Source organism: Triturus cristatus, chromosome 3_2, assembly GCF_964204655.1.
Source record: "Triturus cristatus chromosome 3_2, aTriCri1.1, whole genome shotgun sequence".
NCBI classification, from domain to species: domain Eukaryota; kingdom Metazoa; phylum Chordata; class Amphibia; order Caudata; family Salamandridae; genus Triturus; species Triturus cristatus.
The window spans coordinates 1,049,329,801-1,049,349,050 of NC_140584.1; the positions used below are offsets into that span (position 1 = coordinate 1,049,329,801).

The 19,250-nt window shown below is 48.7% G+C and overlaps 1 long non-coding RNA gene across 1 annotated transcript in view; it reads right to left on the reverse strand.

The window, feature by feature from the left end:
* The window catches only part of LOC146859085 (uncharacterized), a 162,025-nt gene extending 143,844 nt beyond the window's left edge, over positions 1 to 18,181 (reverse strand). Inside the window, exon 1 of the long non-coding RNA XR_014980060.1 lies at positions 18,032 to 18,181. This is a non-coding gene — a long non-coding RNA (uncharacterized LOC146859085). The remainder of the gene's footprint in view (positions 1 to 18,031) is intronic.
* Positions 18,182 to 19,250: the final 1,069 nt, after the last annotated feature.

The following is a 19,250-nucleotide window of genomic DNA, read 5'->3' on the forward strand; positions in this document are numbered from 1 at the left end:
TGTCCCTATCAACAAGGTAACGTGAGATTATCGCTGGGTTTCCAACGATAATCTCACGTTAGCCTGTTAGCGTGAGGATTTTTATCGCTATTGAGATAAGCGTTGCTAATAGCACGCTATCTCAGCGATAAAAATTCACGCTAGCCGGCGATAATTATCCTAGCGCTAAGTGCGCTTAGAGGTAATTATCGCCGGTTGTTGTTGATATGCCCCATCGTTCACTAACTCCATAGCAGCTTCAGTCAAATTAAATATGGTAGAAACGTTATCTCGTATTGACAAACTCCTTTCCTCTTGGAATACGCTATTTCTATTGTGATGGGACGCCTTGATTCCATTGAAAGGATGATCACTCGTATTCTATTGTATATATTTTCTATACTCCCTATTCTTATTCCATGTAAATATTTTAAGAAAATAGACTCTTTTCTATCCAAATTTCTTTGGAGAAATAAAAAGTCTAGATTATCCTTATCTCATCTGCGGAAGCCAAAATCTAATGAGGGTGTTAAATTTCCTAATTTTCGAACTTTCCATAAATCCCTTTGCCTCCGTCAAGCTTCTAAATGGCTCCTTTCAGAATCCTCCCGCTTCACACCTTTATGGCTTACTATTGAACACTCCTTGCATGTGCTCTTTTCTACAAAGGAGATACTGGCCTTCTCATCCGAAACTATTCAATCTACTCTTCCCTTATTCAAGCACATGTGCTCCTTGTTGAAACCACTAATCCAACCAAAGATTAATTCTAGAGAAACCTTTTTACATTCTCCGATATGGCATAATTGCCTCATTACCATTAATAATAGACCTCTCTTTTGGAAATCCTGGAGATTGGTAGGGATAATTTGGGTCCATGACCTATTTGATGGTACAACCCCTTGTTCATTCGCTCAATTACAAACTACTTTTATATGTCCCCCTTTACGGCATAAATTTTCTATCTTAATAGCAATCATTCTAAACATTTTTTACTCACATCCTTTAACTGAGGAAAATTCTCTTCTTAAAATTCTTACATTTCTTCCTAAAGCCTCCTTAATTTATAAATATGCCTTATCTCCCGACCCTGATCGTGCTAAGAGTAAGGTAGAACTTGCCTGGGAGGCGGATTTGGGTAGCGCATGGAGCATCAGTTTCTGAGACAAGTTTTGGAGCCGATCCCCCAAACTCTCACACAACTGATATGAATTGTTGGACATGTAGTTCCACCACAGCTGATTTGATGCATCTTCTTTTTCTTTGCTCGAACGCTAGCTATTTTGGGGGGAAAGTTTGGTCCTACATTTCTCTAATATTTAATAAACAGACTCCCCTTTCTAATGTGCCTCTTTTTACAGGAACTCTAGTAGACACTCTAGATCTGTCTACACATAATAAAGGTTTATGTGACATTATGCTGGCACTAGCCTTCCAACAAATTGCACTTAACTTTCCGTTCAGCACTGGTGGAATAATCTGTGTCATTATCATCGGTAAGATATTGCTTTTGCCTCCTCTTGCAAGCCATTTGTTAATAAAGATTTATTCTGGCTGCTACCAACTTTATAGCTTGATAAGATTGCAAAACAAAACATTCCTGTATTTGTTCTGAAAATTTTAAACCTCTGAAAATGTTTAAATATCTTTGTTCTTTTGTTCTCTAACTTCTTATTGGTATGCTGGTTTCTTCAATTGTTATGAGATTGTTTTTGAAAGTTTTTTAAGGTTATGCAATATAACTCGTTCGTCAGTTGTAAGAGTATCCCCTTCCCCCCCTTCTTCCCTCACCCCATATTGTTGTTTAAAATGTAAATAGCTTTCTCCTCTGTTTTTTATTGCTAGCCGATATTTGTATCTTTTTGCTTATTTTTATTCATTCTGTTACTGCTGGCTCTTTGTGGTACTTTTTATTATTCATGCTTATTGACCACAAAAAAAGAAAAAAAGAAAAACAAAATTAAGAAAAAACATGAGGACGCTGGAACAGTTCTCTGAAAGCCGAGACTGTTCGGGGAAATCCAGGACATCTGGTCACTCTATTTAGTGGGAGAGTTCTGTGTTTTTTCCAGTCACAGTTTTGTCTCCAATAGTAGCAGAGATTGTTAATGTGCCTGCTACTAAGCACACCATGTATCAAGCAGATCAGATTTGTTTTTTTCTTTAGATAGGTAAGTGGGTAACTGCTTTTGACACAGATCATTTTGTTAATTCCACCTTGTCTTTTTTTAGTCAGTGCTGGGGGCACGTGTCCCAGTAGATTTGTGTTGTGTCCACCCATACATGTGAAGGTGCTACTGAACTATGAAGATGGCTTTGGTGTTTCTAAAACCCTTCCCCTTCTTTTTCCCTCAACTAATAGTGTGGGCTCTGAGCTTCTGTACTCAGAATCATGTCACACTCCAATTGTGGAGGTCTGAATACACCAGAGTATCCTTTAAGGTTTAAACCTCACATTAGATTGGAGCTTTCCTATGCCGAGAAATTTATTTATAGCTGAATGTCTGTGGTCGACATCTTAATGTTAGAAAAATAATGACGAATGAGCTTTTTTTTTGCAACCTCATAGAACTTTTTTAATTTATGCTTTTGTTGCATAAATTAATGTTTGGAGATCTTTTACTGCATTCCACAAGCTGGTGAACACATAGTAATGTGCCAGCATGGCTACCACAAAGAGGGATTAATGATAATTCTATGTAGCAGTCTCTGCACTTTTTAAAGTGAAAGAAACAATACCAAAGGTATTTTTAAAGCGGAACCTTAATTGAATTCTGTGGTCCAGTCGAAGGATGAAGCAAGCCAAAACATATCAGCTTTATATTTTGATCTTGCTCTTAATGAACTGCAAAATTAATTACATCTATTTTCCTGCATGCGAGGGAGTGCCATCCTTTCTCACCTGGGCTGTAAGTAACAGAAGAATTGTGAGTAACAGATATAGAGAATACATAATAGGTAACTGCTAGACCTGGCATTTTTATCGGGTTTACCCCCGGACTTTTGTTTTTTTAACTGCTTGTGTCTGACCCATTTTTCATTGCTATAAGACTCTGGGTACTTTACCACTGCTGATCAGTGCTAAAGTCCATATGCTCTCTGTGTGAAATGCGATTGTGATTGGTTATTCATGATTGGCATTTTTAATTTACTGGTAAGTCCCTAGTAAAGGGCACTGGATGTGCCAAGGCTTGTAAATCAAATGCTACTAGTGGGCTTGCAGCACTGGTTGTGCCACCCACATAAATAGCCCTGTAAATGTGTCTCAAAACTGCCACTCCAGTGTCTGCGTGTGCAGTTTTAAACTGCTATGTCAACCTGGCAAGTGCACCCATTTGTACAAACAGTCTGTGGTGCATCCTCATGAGCCACCAACACATCGCACAGCCTTTAGAACAAAGACTTTTTCTTCAGTAAGAATCTAATGTTAATCCCAATACTCCAGTTTAATCCATATTTTTATTTTAACCTTTTCCCAAGTTTATTCCATTTACCACAATGGCAGCTTGATTCCACTATTTCAAATGCCACAGACGTGCCCATCCAGGCCTTCACTGCAGCATGTGGAATTTACAATTCAAATCAGGTAGCCTCCAACTCTATCCACCCAATGCATTTCGGGCCCTCTATAGCCCTTCGTCAGGGGTAACTGTAAACATTAAACAAGCATTTGCAATGCAATAGGTCTCGCATTTACTGGAGTTTGAGCTATTGGCATTGTAGATTACAATGCCTTTTATTATTGTGTTGGTTTTTGAAACAAATAAATAAAAGGCACTGTCATTTACAATGCCAATAGCATAAACTCTCATGCGCTGCCAAGGCGAGACCTAAAAATGTGCCTGACATTCTGAGCAAATCAGTTACTGCAAATGCGAAACTTATGTGAAACGTAAAGTACGAGAAACGTAAACATAGTAAAGTATACAGAGATCGAAAACATTTAACAGAAGTCATGGAAAAAGGAGAAAACAAGAGCGTCTCAAATAAAACTTGAACGTACATGATTCTTTAGAACACATTTTGAAAATGAATTTGACGACCTTTTTGTCTAAAACGTATGCATCGTAAAACAAGATAAATATTTTAAATAAGTAAAAGGATAGCAAGCGCTCCTCTAAGTGTATTTTGTACTCAATGGGTAACCAGCTATCTAAAGTTTCACTTAAAAGCCAGTTCCGCAAAACCCCGGTAGTCAATTGAACTAGTTAGTGGCTAATTCCCGGAGAGACCACTGCGTGGCATTGTTCCACCAGTGCTGAGGGCATGGCTGGGCCAGCATACGGGCGGGAAGCCGTGTGGGCCTTCATCCCTTCTTTAAATTGCATCCTGAAACTGGGCAGTTAGAGTGAAATCACATTGATTGTGCTTCGCTTTTAGTCAAAGCCTCTTCTTGCTATGTCTTCGAATATCAACTTTCGACACTTAAAGAGTCAGCAGCTAAAAAAGGAAGAATGCGGGAAGCGCTGGTGCACGAAGCCTGTGAAGGAGGTTAAGTTACAGTGCGAAGACATCTGAGCACAGCTTTAACAATCCTGCCTGCGCTCGTCACCTATGACAACGCACACCATGAAGCGGGCACCGTGGCGATTAAAACAAATGCAAGCGGACGAAAACTGTAGTTAGGCGCCACTGCGTCCAAACTACACGGAAGTTACTAATGGAACAAAAGGCAACAAAAAGCAAGATAAGAACAGCAATCCCACAGTTCAACGAATCGCAAGTGGTATGACAAATTACACGGAGTTTCACCCAACATATAGATTACTTTACGTCTCGCTGAGACAGCGCATGCAGCGCAAGCCCTGCCAAGGCGAGACCTAAAAAGAACCATGAATGTTCTACTTGATTTCCCTTGAGCTGAATTTATACAACATAATTATAACGTGAATATACAACTTGATGTCCAACTCACCCTACCCTTCTTCCTGTAACATTGTACAAAAATAAACAAAATTCTTTGTGACTGACCATCACACCCGATTTTCAATGTTCTCAATCCACCCCAAACTCCACCCCGTGCTGTTCTGTACCTGCTTGCTCCTGGCATCTGAAAACCGGCAGCGTCACTGTTTCCTCCACTTTCCCTGAGACCACCAACGTAGTACGCTTTGACTCCTTCACCTAGTCGCTTTGATGCAAACTACCGCACCTGAGCACCATCCAATATACCCTCCCATGCACGCAGAACCCAACCACGTCACTCAGTACCGGTTGAACCTCCGAATCTTCAACCCTTAAAAGCAATATGTGCCCCACCTCCTGCTTTGATGATCCCTCCTGTGTCTCTACAAACCTGCTGCGCTGTAAAGCCCCACTGCTTGTTATTCAACTCCCTCCCTTTAACACTATATAAAGACCATTCTAAACAAAATGTGCTTCATTGCAAATGTACACATTAATACAAACATAAAAATGAAAACATAAAATATATTTTTCTACAATATCAATCAGCTCTCCGAGTATATGACATGTTCTTTTCCACAATCCTCGATGGACCGCGTAGACTTCTTTCTAATGACCTGGAAGTTAACATGCTGCCATTGAAGTGATACATAGTTTGTCATTTTTAATCAATTTGATTAATTAGGGTGCAAACAGTCTAAAGGACAGCGTGAGTTACATCTTGAAATAAAGTGATTGTATGCACACCTTGCATCATGTTTAAACATTTCTGACCGCTTATAGTAGTAGTCATGTGCATAACTTGATGTCATACTCTGTTCCAGATAACACAAATGTATGATGTGTGTGTTTTCTGCATGTCCTGATAGTGAAATACTGTGTATTTTGTTTTTCACTATTAAAAGGCTGGTCTTGTTTGGTTTAGATAAAGATACTTTATTTTTCTAAACTGGTGTGGTGTCCATTTTTAGTGTTTTCACAGTGTTACTGTGTGTGTGTGGGTGCAAATACTTTACACATTGCCTTTGAGATAAGCGTGCCTGCTCATGCCAAGCTATGAAGGGATTAAGCAGGGGTTGTCTAACTAGAGGCTTCCATTTCTAACAGTAACTGTGTAATATGGGCCTATTCTGCCATTGAGGAGTTCGGGTGACATTTACTGACCGTGAGGCCAAATGTTGAGTTGTTTATAAATATCACCTAAACCCGGAGATTTTAGTGTTCTTTTACAAAGATTTAGACTATATAAAGGAAGAAAATGAAGTGCAAAGTCTAGCAGTGTAACTTTTTGCTGTTATGTCATTTGTAGAGTACACTAATAATCCGTGAGGGTATCCAGGAGCTTGAGCAGATGTGTGGGCGTGTGGTCCCTGCAGAGGTATTCGAAGAGCCAGGCCTTCAGCTTCTTGCAGAACTTGAGAAGTGAGGAGGAGGCTCTGGTGTGCTGTGTGAGGTCGTTCCATGTTTAGGGTGTGATGAAGGAGAATGAACAACCTCCTGGTCTGCCTTTGTGAATGTAAGGGGTGTGTGCCAGGGAGAGCAGGCTGAACTGTCATATCCCTCGTTCCGCTATGGCTGGTGCGCGAGGTATGTGTGTGCACACACGCGCGCCAGCTCTCTTTGATGGATTCCACGAAGAAGGTCAGCCGTCTAGTCGTCCAAGACGGGGCCTGTCTCGCACCAGCAGCTGGAGCACTTCCGGGGGCGGACCTATATCTAAAGCGAAGCTGCCGTAACCGGCGCTTCGTATTGCCGACCTGAGCTACGCAGGAGCGTTGCTCTACCAGCAACCGGATCCTTTTCCGGACCGCGCAAGGGCGCCAAAGGATCCCTGACACTCGCGGCTCGTGCAAAGGCACGGAGCCGCCTTCACTTTGACTCACAGCGCCAGAGCGCGTCTGGGGGCACTCGCGGCTCGTGCAAAGGCACGGAGCCACCATTGCTTTGCAGTAAAGCGCAGGAGCCCTTTTGGGGACTCGTGGCTCGTGCAAAGGCACAAAGCCGCCTTTTACTTTGAATCTCAGCGCAGGAGCGCTTTTGGGGTACTCACGGCTCGTGCAAAGGCACGGAGCCGCCATTTACTTTGAATTATAGCGCAGGAGAGCTTTCCTTGATCCACGTGTCCCGTGGGTGACACGGGTTCGCGTTTCTTGTTCCTTTACTACTACTCGTGCAAGGCAAAGAGGTGTTCCTTGCACGATAGCACAGCAAGAGCAGAGGAGCTTTTGTGTTCCTGGTACTCCCTCAGTTTTCTTTGGCACCCAGCGCAGGAGCGCCTTCCCTGGTTTCTGTTCGTGACTTTGCTTCCCTTGGAATCAGAACACTGCTGTTGGTCTTCTTCACTCTGGGAGCGCTGTGTCTCAGGTGACTACATTTTCCTTCTTCTGCTTGTTGACACTTGTCTTTGTTGCTTGTATCTGGCATGTATGCTACCCATCTGCCCCATCCCTTAGGTAATGTCCACCACAAGACCCCCAGTGGATCCGAGGGCAGACCTCTCCCAGCACCATTCCACGCTGTTTACGCCCTCCTCTGGCTGCCTCCCCCGGTCCCCTCTTCAACCTAGGTAGTATCAGCCCTATCTGGGAGGCAAAGGGAGCTGGAGGGGGTTGTCCACGTCACCTCTGCGGGATCACTCCACAAACAAACGGTAAGTATTGTGGGGACCTGACATGAACGTAGAGACTGGCAGGCTGATGAAAGTCTATTCAGCTCTTCAGATATGCTGGACAGTGTTGTGAAGGGCTTTGTAAGTGTACGTGAGGAGTTTAAATTGGCTGTGTTTGTGAATGGAGGGCCAGTGGAACGCTCTGAGGTGAGGGGAGATGTAGGTGTGGCGTAGTAGGTTGAGTATGAGTCTCGCAGCAGTATTCTGAATGGTTTGAAGTCTGTGTAGGAGCTGCTTGGAGATTCCGGCGTAGAATGCATTGCAGTAGTCAAGACTACTTGTGATGAGTGCTTGGCTTGGTGAGGGCATGAGTTATAGTTACTTGAAAAACTATAACTGTTGAATTTGTGGATTAAAAAAAAAAATGTTAAGTTTAACTGACATTGCACTTCATTTTAAAGTCACTTTGGCCTTTTTTTTTAACTACCCTTGGGTGTGTCAGGGCCCGGGCAGCAGATCATACTTTTCAAAAGGGGAGGGGGTCATGCAGCCCCCCCCCTAGACTTGAATAGGCCCCAGAGACCCCATTCCCTGGGGTCCGGATAATAATATTAAGGAAAGGGGACACTCAGCATCCCTTCCCGAGCCTCCCCCAAGCCCAGAGACCCCATCCTCCAGGGCTGATCTATTATTATTAAAGTGAGGGGGCATGTGAAAACACCTTTACCATGCAGTCTTTCCCACAGTCTTTATCGTGCAGTGCCTTACCCACGCATTGCCTTTATCAGGCAAATATTTACCATGCATATTAGGGTAAGGGCGTTTTAAGGGTTTAGGTGTGGGTAACGGTATAGGGTGTGAAAGTAAGACAAGAAACATGACTTAGGGTAGGAGCTCATTTAATTATCCTCTTCCAGCATCGAAGTCCCGGCAGCACTCCCACCGAACCCTACCATAGAACCCTCCCGCTGTTCCACGCAGGGAACACCAGCAGGCTCCCACCCCACATTGTACACTCCTCAGCACATCCATACACACCCCCCTTCCTACACAATAAACAAGCAAATACCACACAACTATAAGCAACAAAAGCTAAATAACCAAAATTATAGAGAATACATAAAAACAAAAATTCTTGGAAGTCATTCCATGACATAATCATTAAACTTCACAGAATTTGATCTTAACCTCCCAGAATTATTTTTGTCTCTCTGGTTGTTATATTGAGCAAGATTGGATTGATAATTCATTTTGCCCATTAAATGTTCGTTTCTGGGTTCTCTCTTCACTGAGTTCGATTGAAGTCTCATTCTCCTGGCCACTTGCTGTTACACACTTACCTCAACTGGAGGCAGGCGCAACATCGGGTCAGCGAGAAGAACCAGCACAGACCTGGAAGAGGTACGCAGCAGTGTACCGAGCACTACAGTCATGGTGGCCGAGTAACAACGGCTCTATGAACCCGGAAGACATGGAGGGGGAAGGAACCACAATCCCCAGAATCCTGTGGAGCTCATCGTTTGCGCGCACAGGAAGTGATGACTACCCATAGCGCTGAGGGCTATGAAAGCCAGGCGTTGAACAGCATCGGCGCAGATTATCCTGATTTCGAATCCTGAAGCGCGGTAAACTGGTGAAGTTGCTGCGGTTGTTGACACCACCTCACCCGTTTTCGTCCCGTTTGGTGTTCTGCTTTATCTAGCTACCGTTAGTTCAAAAGGACAGTGGTCTGGTGAGGTCAGAGATCCTCATGTAGTGGAGCTACAGTTATTGATTTAAGAAAACAATTCAATGGTATTGGTGATATGTAGAACTCAATTAGAAAACGTATGCAAGGACACAAGAAAGTAGAGGAAGGCATCACATTTTATTCAACATCATAAAATGGAGTCGCTTCCATTCCTACCATTTTTTGCATTTTAAGAAAGTGTATATTCTATATACAGTGCTCACACATACAAAAGTGAGGGTGCGTGAAGTAAAGTGCTTAGTGACAATAAAAACATTTCATCGCATTGTTAAGCAGGTCAAAAAGAACCCAATTGGTTTAAGCAATGTTAAGGGAACTTTGAAATTGAGGTCGACGGCGTTTCGATCTTAGTGAGTCAAGATCATCATCAGGACAAAGTAAGTGCGAGCACGTTAGATTTGTGTGGGCACTAATCACGAGAGACAAGAACGGAGTGAAGCCGTTGCCAGTCCGTGTTCTGCGGCGTGGTTATAGATCCTAGGCGTGTGATTGACCCGGGAGTTGTTGGCAAGAAGCTTATTCGAGGTAGAATGAATCAGTTCAGGAGCACGCTGGCAACAGTCCGGTGCGTGCTACCGAGCTACCGAGCAGTCCAAGGCTTGATTATTTATGGGAGCTCTGCTTTTTTAGGTCTCGCCTGAGCCAGCGCTTTAGCGCTGCTCTGGCGAGACTTATAGTAAGCGAGTTTTGGAAGTGCAAACAGTGGCTTTTCAGGCCTCCAGCTTGCGTTCCCGATGTTTGTGCACACGCACTCGCACCTCCCTCTCTCTCGCATTCCCGGGTTTTCCTCCCCCTTTCCCACCCGCTGTCCCCCTACTTGTAATACCGCTGCGCGCCTTAGCCAGGTAGCGCCAAAGATCCCCCATGCACCCCGCCCGCACAGCATTTGTCGACTCACACACAAAAGACTTAAGGCCCTTTCATCTGACCCATCTTTGCTTTATTAGGTCTCGACCTTGCTATCGCGTAAGCGATCGCAAAGCGAGACTATAGAGAGCGGGTTTGAAAAGTGCTCCTAAAAAGCGGATTGCATGGTTAGCACGCGCACAATCACGCGCATCGTGCCGCCATGCAATCCGCCTTTTGGGAGCACTTCAAAGGGTCCGCTCCCCCGCCTGGAATGCGCTCCCGCCCCCAAGCGCGCGCGCGCCACGCTCCGCCGGGCTTGTCTTGTTTCGGCAAGAGATTGCCAATGATATGACATCAGTTAATACTTACCACACTGTGATGCAAGGCAATCATTATAAGACGTGATTGGCAATTGTATCGTAGTGAGAAATACTTCCTCTAGTAAAACTTTACATTATAAAACTACATTATTCAGGATACTTCGAAGACTCATTCATGCTGATATGCGGCAAAGCAGGCTCCAATAATAAACAAGATATTCCCTTGTGGCCGACCCAACGCGCTTCTGTGCCTTCAACGCCTTCAATAAACACGTTTCTTGGGGGGGCGTGGCTTGCAGCCGATGAAGATGGCCGCAACCTAGTGCGGCTCCGGAGACCAGCGCCCGATCCCGCAACTATCCGGCACTAATCCTGGCCGTAAACCGGCGAAACCGACACGGCAGAGCCCCCTGAGCACCCGAGGCTCCAGGCGAGTGAGGGGAACGCAAGACGCGGTGCATCTGGCCCGCTCGGCTGCCTCGCTGCGGACGCCGGGCCTAACTTCAAAGGGGGTGCCGGGGCCTCGAGTGGCAGCCACCTGATCCAAAGAAGCACAGGAGGGCGTGACCAGGAGCCCGCGGCGTAGATGGTTAAGCGCTGGAGCGCGGCGCACCAGGGGCAGACAAACCGGCGAGAAGCGAGGCCCGGGGGCCGGGTCTTCCCCGTCGTTAACTGCACTCGGCCCATCTGGTGGTGACGACGTTGGCCGGCGTGACGCCACCTTTGAAGGGGAGGAGACGCAATGGGAGAATCGGCGTGGTGAAGAAGAGGACTCTGGCACGTAGCGGAGCTGGGGGCAGTCTCAAGCACAGGGAGCCGCCGCCGGCGGAAGGCAGGTGACGCTTCCATAGCGCAGCCCCCGGGGGGGGGGGATCCCCGGCATCTCCCAGAGTCGAGGGTGGCCGTGCAGCGGACGACGCAGGCCTGATCGGAGGCTTGACGCTGCGGGCATAGGCGGAGCGAGGTGTGCACCAACTCACCCGGTAAGGAGCCAGCGAGGGGTCAGAGGCCTGCACGATACCGGGACTGGAGGAGGGCTGATAAGTGACCCCGTGGTGGCAAGCAGGCAGTAACTTGGTACCTCCGTGGCGGGCGCCCACCCCCGCTGACCGCCCGGGCCCCCCCCCTGACTCTCCCGTTGCCACGGCCCGAGGGGCGCGGGGTCCACCAGCGCCGGCCACCATGGGAGGAAAGGGCCAACGTGGGGGAGCACAGGCCAGGCTCGACAAATATGCCTTTCATAAGGACCGGACTGCCTCCCCCCCCCTGATAAGGCCAAAGAGATCACCCTGGCAGATGTTATGGCCACGCTGACCCAGATGCAAACATCTATCGGCACAATATCCACGGATGTGACGCTGCTAAGAGCTGACATCGCCAAAATTAAGACAAGACTGTCTGAGGTCGAAACGACTACGGCAACCCTCACCAAGGACGCGGCCGAGAGCAGGAAGCGAATACAGTCGCTGGAACGGGTACAAAAACAGCTTATGGACAAGCTTGATGACCAGGAGGGAAGGTCCAGACGGAACAACGTACGCGTCGTGGGTGTGCCGGAGAGCAAGCGGGGGCCGGCGCTGGACCTCTTCGTGGAAAAGCTTATCACGGAACAGCTGCAGCCGCGTGGACTCTCAAAGTTTTTCTCGGTCGAAAGGGCGCACCGGGTGCCCGGGGGGAGGCCGAGACCTGGGGCCCCCCCGCGCCCGATCCTGGCCCGTATTTTTAACTTCCGAGATAGAGACGCTATCCTTCAGGCGGCGCGTACCGCCCCCCCGCTGAGGGTTGACAACTGCACAGTAACCCTCTATCCAGACTACACCGCGACAGTGACGCGGCAACGCCAAGACTTCCTCGCAGTCAAGGCGGAGCTGCGCGCTCGAGAACTTAAATACGCGATGCTTTACCCGGCGAAGCTGCGGGTGGAGGCGGAGGGGCGCACATGGTTCTTTGCCACGCCGACGGAGGCCACAGAGTGGCTGGAGGGCTGGCGCCCAGCGGGAGCATCGGGCCGGGCGGGGCGCATCCCTCGAAGCCATTCTGCCTCCCCTGAAAACCTGGAGGACCCTAGACTGAAGGAGGTTGACACCACGCTACGTACCTGAGGCCGCAATGGCGTGAGCGAGCTTCGGAGGCGGGAAGGTGTCGGATGCCACGTGGGTTTGGATGCTCACAGTAGACTCGGACATTGAAGGGGTGTTGCGGTCATGGATCTTGAACTTTGCAACATTCTGCTGACCGGTTTCTTGAATGTACACGCACAGTGTGCAGGGATCGGACGAGGGGCAGTGGGCAGCCATTCCCCCGCACGCAAGTAGAAAGTTATGGGACTTAAGCACTCTGCTAAGTTGGGGTGGCGGGTAGTTTTAAATCCGCTGGGCAGGGAGGCAGGGAGAAGGGAGGGGGGACGAGGGCGTCTTGGGAAAGTTGGTTTGTGTTCTGTTCTAGGTTTAGCAACCACACATTGGCGAACTCTGCAACTCAGGCCTGTTAGAGATCCAAGGGGAGATGCGCGGCGGCGAACGCTTTCCACCACCCTACATGACAAGGGAATCACATAGTGCCACCCAGAAGGCCACCATTAGCTCCACGGGGGGACAAGCACAGCGACACAGTCCCTCACTTAGTGTTCTGTCGTGGAATGTGAATGGACTGGGAGATAAGATTAAATGAGGGCTGGTCCTACAATATCTCAAGGGCCGGCGGTGGCACTCCTACAGGAAACGCATCTAGTCGGCTCGACCACGAAAGCACTGGATAGATGGGGTTTTACGATGGCGATACATTCTGAGTTCACGTCTGGGTCCCGAGGGGTTGGCATATTAGTAAACAAGCGCTTCCCTCTGATTTTAGTTGACTCCCGTAGGGAGGAGCAGGGCTGATTCGCGGCGATCACCTGCCAATGGGAAGGGACAGTGTATAATTTGGTGACTGTGTATATCCCACCGGCACTCCACCAGGATACGCTCCGGGCATTGGGGGAATTCCTGCTGACATTACCACCAGGGAAACTCATCATGGGCGGGGATTTCAATGCAACTATGGACCCGCTACTGGACCGGTCATCATTCAGAGACCACGGTGGCGCCACACCCAAACTGCGCGAATTCACGGAGGCACTCGGCCTCATAGACACCTGGAGGGCTCACTGTCCTGAAGACAGGCAATATACATTTCACTCAGGGGCTCACAACACCCTTTCCCGCATAGACTATATCTTCACATCACCAATAGGGATGCGGGGCATGACAGACGTTTCCCATTTACCCAGGGGCATCTCGGACCATTCTCCGGTAGTAATCACATTTACACTCTCTACCCCACGTAACCGCAGGATATTCCCAATTCATCCGGGGTACCTCAAAATCCCAAAAATTCGCAAAGCCCTTCAAGCGACAACCAAACACTATTTCGCTGAAAACAAGGACCCGGAGATAGGCCCGACGACTTTGTGGGAGGCATACAAAACAGTCCTTCGTGGACAAGCAATCTCAATGGTTACAGACTATAAAAGGACCCAGCAGCTTGAGGTGCTTAGGCTCGAGCAAGGGGTGAAAGAGGCAGAGGCCAACCATGCCACACATATCGATGAGGACACCACGCATAGTGCCAATATGGCGCGGCAGGAATACAACTCCTATCTTTGGGAAGCCGCACGAACCAAACAGGTGGCAGCACGGCATACTATTTACGAGCTGGGAGACAAGGCGGGCAAACTGCTGGCCTGGCTTGAGAGGTGGGAACGGGCGGCGCGTTGGGTGGCGCGGATCAGGCTAGATTCCGGAGACTTCACGTTGGAACCGCGGCAAATTGTAGAGGCCCTGGCGGCTCACTACAAGAAGGTCTATACACCGGAGGAAAACGAGGCCTTCCTCCGGGACATCGCGATGCCACGGCTGGCCCCGTCGGGGGTGGATGCCCTAGAGGCGGACCTGAAGGCGGAAGAGCTCACGTTAGCAATACTCGCTCTCCGTGCGGGGAAGGCGATGGAGCCAAATGGAATTCCGGTGGAATTCTATAAATCGAACGCTACCCACGTAGTCCCACATCTACTGGCCATGTATAACGACAGCCTGTCGACGGGGGTACTGCCCCTGGACCAGAGAGTGGCTACCATAGTGGCGATTCCGAAGCCTAACAAACCAGCGCATGAATGCGCTTCCTATCGCCCAATCTCATTGCTGAATGCTGAGGCGAAGGTTCTGGCAAAGGTGCTGGCGACAAGGCTGCAGCCCTACCTCACAACCCTGATACACCCGGACCAATCGGGTTTTATGCCACGCCGGAATACCGCCTTAAATATACGGCGGCTTCACGGGATTCTCGCGCGCCGCTCCTCGATAGAGGAGGACGCGGCCATCTTCTCGCTGGACGCGCGGATGGCGTTCGACCGGGTGGAGTGGCCATTCCTCTTTGCGGTCCTTCGCCACGTAGGACTCGGCCCCAAGATGTGCGCATGGATTCAGCTTTTGTATACCGAGCCACTGGCACAGGTTGTGGTCAACGGCCATATCTCAGACCCCTTCCCGTTGGGGTGGGGGACGCGACAGGGCTGCCCTCTTTCCCCGCTCCTTTTTGCTCTGGCTCTGGAGCCACTTGCGGCCTGGCTGCGGCAGGACCCGGTGATCCGGGGACTAAGGTGGACAATGGGGTGGGAGGATCGCATTTCCCTCTATGCTGACGACATCCTCTTATAGTTAGCCTCCCCTGCGCACTCGATCGCTTGTCTCTTGGATATCTGTGCATCGTACGGGAGGGTATCTGGCTATGAGATAAACTGGGAAAAGTCCATTGTCTATATGCTCCGAGGCTCCCCGCCTCGGCTCCCACGGGGTTGTGAGATTCGGGTGGTGACGGACGGGTTTAAATATCTAGGAATCTATGTGACCACTGACAGGGAACGATTTGTAGCTGAAAATCTAACGAAGCCCCTGCATCGGTTTCGTAGCGACGTCAAGCACTGGCGCTCCTTACCCTTAACGCTGCTGGGGAGGGCCGCCCTCTTCAAAATGATGGCTCTCCCTAGATTTTTGTATATACTTCAAAATACCCCCTTCCCGGTGCCGCCAACGTATTTCGCCGCCGTCAACGCTGAGGTCTCCAGCCTACTGTGGGAAGATAAGACGCCGCGGATAGCACTCCATAAGCTCACCAGGGGGTGGTAAGACGGTGGTATAGCCCTCCCAGACATACGACTGTACTATTGGGCATCGCAACTTACGGTGATAAATCAGTGGTTGCATGTGCCGGGGGAGGACCCGGCGTATCGTATGGATCGGCAATTGCTGGGGGCTGGAGGGGTCATGGGAGCGCTCTACAACCACAAGAGGGGCCACTGCCCCCCAGGCCCCACGACGCACACCCTCCAGCTATGGTTTGCGGCGCAGCGAGCTCTGGGCTGGGCCGGGAAAATAACCCAGGCTACTCCTTTGTGGGAGGCGAAACAGTTGGGGGTACTGCGCACTACCAAGGGGTTCCATCAATGGGATCTAATTGGCATCTCCAGGGTGGGTGACCTTTGAAAGAAGGGAGAAATGGTCACATTTGCCCAATTACAAGCAGATTTCGACCTGGCTGACACCGAAGGGTTCAGGTACTTGCAAATCCGTCACACACTCCAGGCGGCAGTCCCGCCCGGGACCCGGCTTCCGGAGTCATCGCCACTGGAATACCGGCTCCTCACGGAACACCTGACACAGAGGGCGACCTCCCTCATATACCGAAAACTGATAAACAATCGGCCAGATCCATTCGCAGCTCTTAAAAGTAGATGGGAGGCCGAGCTGGGGGAATTTGACGAGGCAGAGTGGCAGGCGGCGCTTTCCTCCCCTAGGGAGGTGGGCATCTCATCCAAACTGCGTCTGGTCCAACTCAAAATTCTGCACCGCACATACTACACCCGTACACTCCTATTTAAACTTAATTGAGCGGACTCCCCACTATGCCTTAGGCAGTGTGGGATGGAGGGAACCCTTATACATACCCTGTGGGAGTGCCCGGCCATAACTGTACTGGAAGGGAATTCTGCGCATACTCTCCCAAGTGACCAAAGTCCCGACACTCCCGGAGCCGCGGAGGTGTCTCCTCAACGTCTGGGAACCGACAGATCTCAATAGGGTCACACAACTCTGGGTAACACTGGGACTTATGTTGGCGAAACGCAATATAGCCCAAGGATGGGGCTCTAGACAAACTCCAACCCTCGCCCAGTGGTCCCGGGATATGGACTCCATAATGGTGGTCGAAAAAACTGTCTATCTTCAAAGAGGCTGCCCCAAAAAAATGGACTCGGGTGTGGGGTGGGTGGAATGCCTATAGAGGAAATATATGTGAACCCCCGAGCGATGCCTCAGACTCAGACTTAAGTGACCGCGATTAGACGATATATAACTGGTCTGCAGAATGTGATGGAAACTGTCTTGCGAAGCCGAAAGGAGCTCACTGCTTTTCAAAAATGTCATGAATGTTTTGTTGCATTCTCAATGGGTTGGTATTCTATGGAACTTGATGCCAATGTGTATTGTTTTATGTTCAAAATTTCAATAAAAATATTTACAAAAAAAAAAAAAACGCGTTTCTTCAATAGGTTGGCAGCTGTGAAAATAGGCAGCTCTGAGATGTCGGCTGCAGTTCAACAATAGCGACGTTTTCCTCCTGTTATCAAACTGTGAACGCGCACCAAGGATACAAACACACCCTGCTCAGAGCGCGAGAGCCACGTCACTACTGACAAGAGCAGGCAATGTCCATGTGAGGTACTCGGAGCTTGACAGCACAGGACCATTTAAAGCATGGATTAACATGTAGGGATAAAAATGACGGAGTTAATTTCGACTTAATTACGAACCGGAGCCCCTCACTTTCTATGCCTTTTCCTAAGCTCTTTCATATGTCACAAATGGGAGCGCTTGGGAAAATGTCAAAATCCTGGTAGAAAAAGCGCTATATTAAGAAAACAACACTGCCTAAAGTCCGCAGACTTAAAAAATATAGCACTAGGCCATGTAGGAAACATGCAAGGCCAAGAAGACGTGGTTCCGTAAACATGTGTAATAGTTCAGTTACAGGCCTCACTTCAGTTTAGCTCTTCACGGGCAGGGAGGGAACTGCCGCCTCTCTGTGAATTCCAGTTAAATGCAACCATATGCATGCGCTCCTCAAATACTGTATCTCAAATGAAGGGGCACAGCGCATTTCCACAGCCCCTTCAAATTCTGAATTTATAAACTAACAGTTGGATGGGCGGGTAGCCCCTCTGAACGAACCCAACCCCCGTTCTTTGAGCTCCTACCCGTACACGGTAAGGAATCACCCAAAACAGCTGAAATACCCCTGAGAAAACACGCGCTGCTCCACACATTCCAGGCACTGCGAGGCAGCTACGCCGACCTGGGGGCTTCGCTTACCTCCTGCAGAGCCACACACCCCACTCGTGGGACCGGCCGCACAGCACACCCAAATGTTTTTTTTTTCCAGTTATCGATTTATTTATTTTTAATTTGCAGTGTGCCATGCTCGCTTTACAATGCCGTACACTTATTTTACATCCGGCCCCACACAGCACTCGGGACGCCGGCTTCAACAATGGCGGGCGCTTTTAGTGTTTTATTGCAGCGCTCTTACTTTAAAAATGGCGACTCGTCGTATTCAACTTCTTTTTCCCTTCCTCCGATCCGACAGCAAGCGCTGCTGCTTCTTCTCAACTTCCCGCCAAGACACCCTCGAACCCTCAGGTGAGCGCTCATACGTCACCACCCATCCCAAGACGTAACTGCTATTTGCTCCTAAACCACCCCCCCCCCAAAAAAAAAACAAGCATGTGGCACCTATTCTGTGACATGCGGAAGACTCCTTTATCGTCCCTTTAGTATGCTGTGGAACTAGTCCTAAACACATGTGCCCACCTCTCTGCCGGCCATTGACCGCGAGGGTCTCTGACGTCCTTCCCAGCCTGTGGGTGTTTTGCTGGCAGTGTCCCTTTCGCACCAGGCCCTACGCCTTATTTACATAAATCCCTATGGTAAATGTGGTTACCGTCCTCTTCCCAGCACTACCCCGCCCACTCCAAACAACAGGATCCTTGTCCATTCCTCCTTCCCTTCCGAGGGCTGTCTCTGCGAGAGAACTTTTCACTGGGATGGGCTTGTCTACCAGGGTGACTTTTAGCTTGTCACGATTTTTCGTCCAGAAACAAATTATATGCTTTTAGTATCATGCAGGGGCATAGTCATTAATAGCGCAACAGGTTCAGTGGCACCGGGGCCTTAGCGGTTCACAAAAATCAAGTTATGGAAATATGGTGGTATGTTACTCGTAATCCCCACTCGTCCCAATTATTACTTATGGGGTTATCCCACCTATCTGAGACAGGAACCAACCGGATATGGTAAAAATAAAATCCCACCCACACAGCTGGGTGTCATAAAAAGCTTACTTTCACTGCATCCTCGTACCATAACAATCCTAAATGAAGACCATGAATGTCAAGGGAGGGAGAGTGGGCTGTAATTACTCAGATGAGACTCAGAGCGATGAATATTGCTGGTAATTAATCAGGCCATTACCGTACCATCACATGTCCTTGTCCCAGTCATTACTTCAGAAACATACCAAAGTAACAATAAGCATAATCAATGATAACAAGTATAGATATATATATTTTTTATTTTGGAGTTTTATATCGCGTGAATTTGACCCGGAGGTAGCAGAGCGCTTTACATGAGTACTAGTTGCGTTGCAGCGATTGCATTCATTTGGTTAGGCACCGGGAGATTAAGTGATTTGCCCAGACTCACAGGATAAGCGTCCCTGCCGAGACTTCAACCCGGTTTCCGGGCTTCGA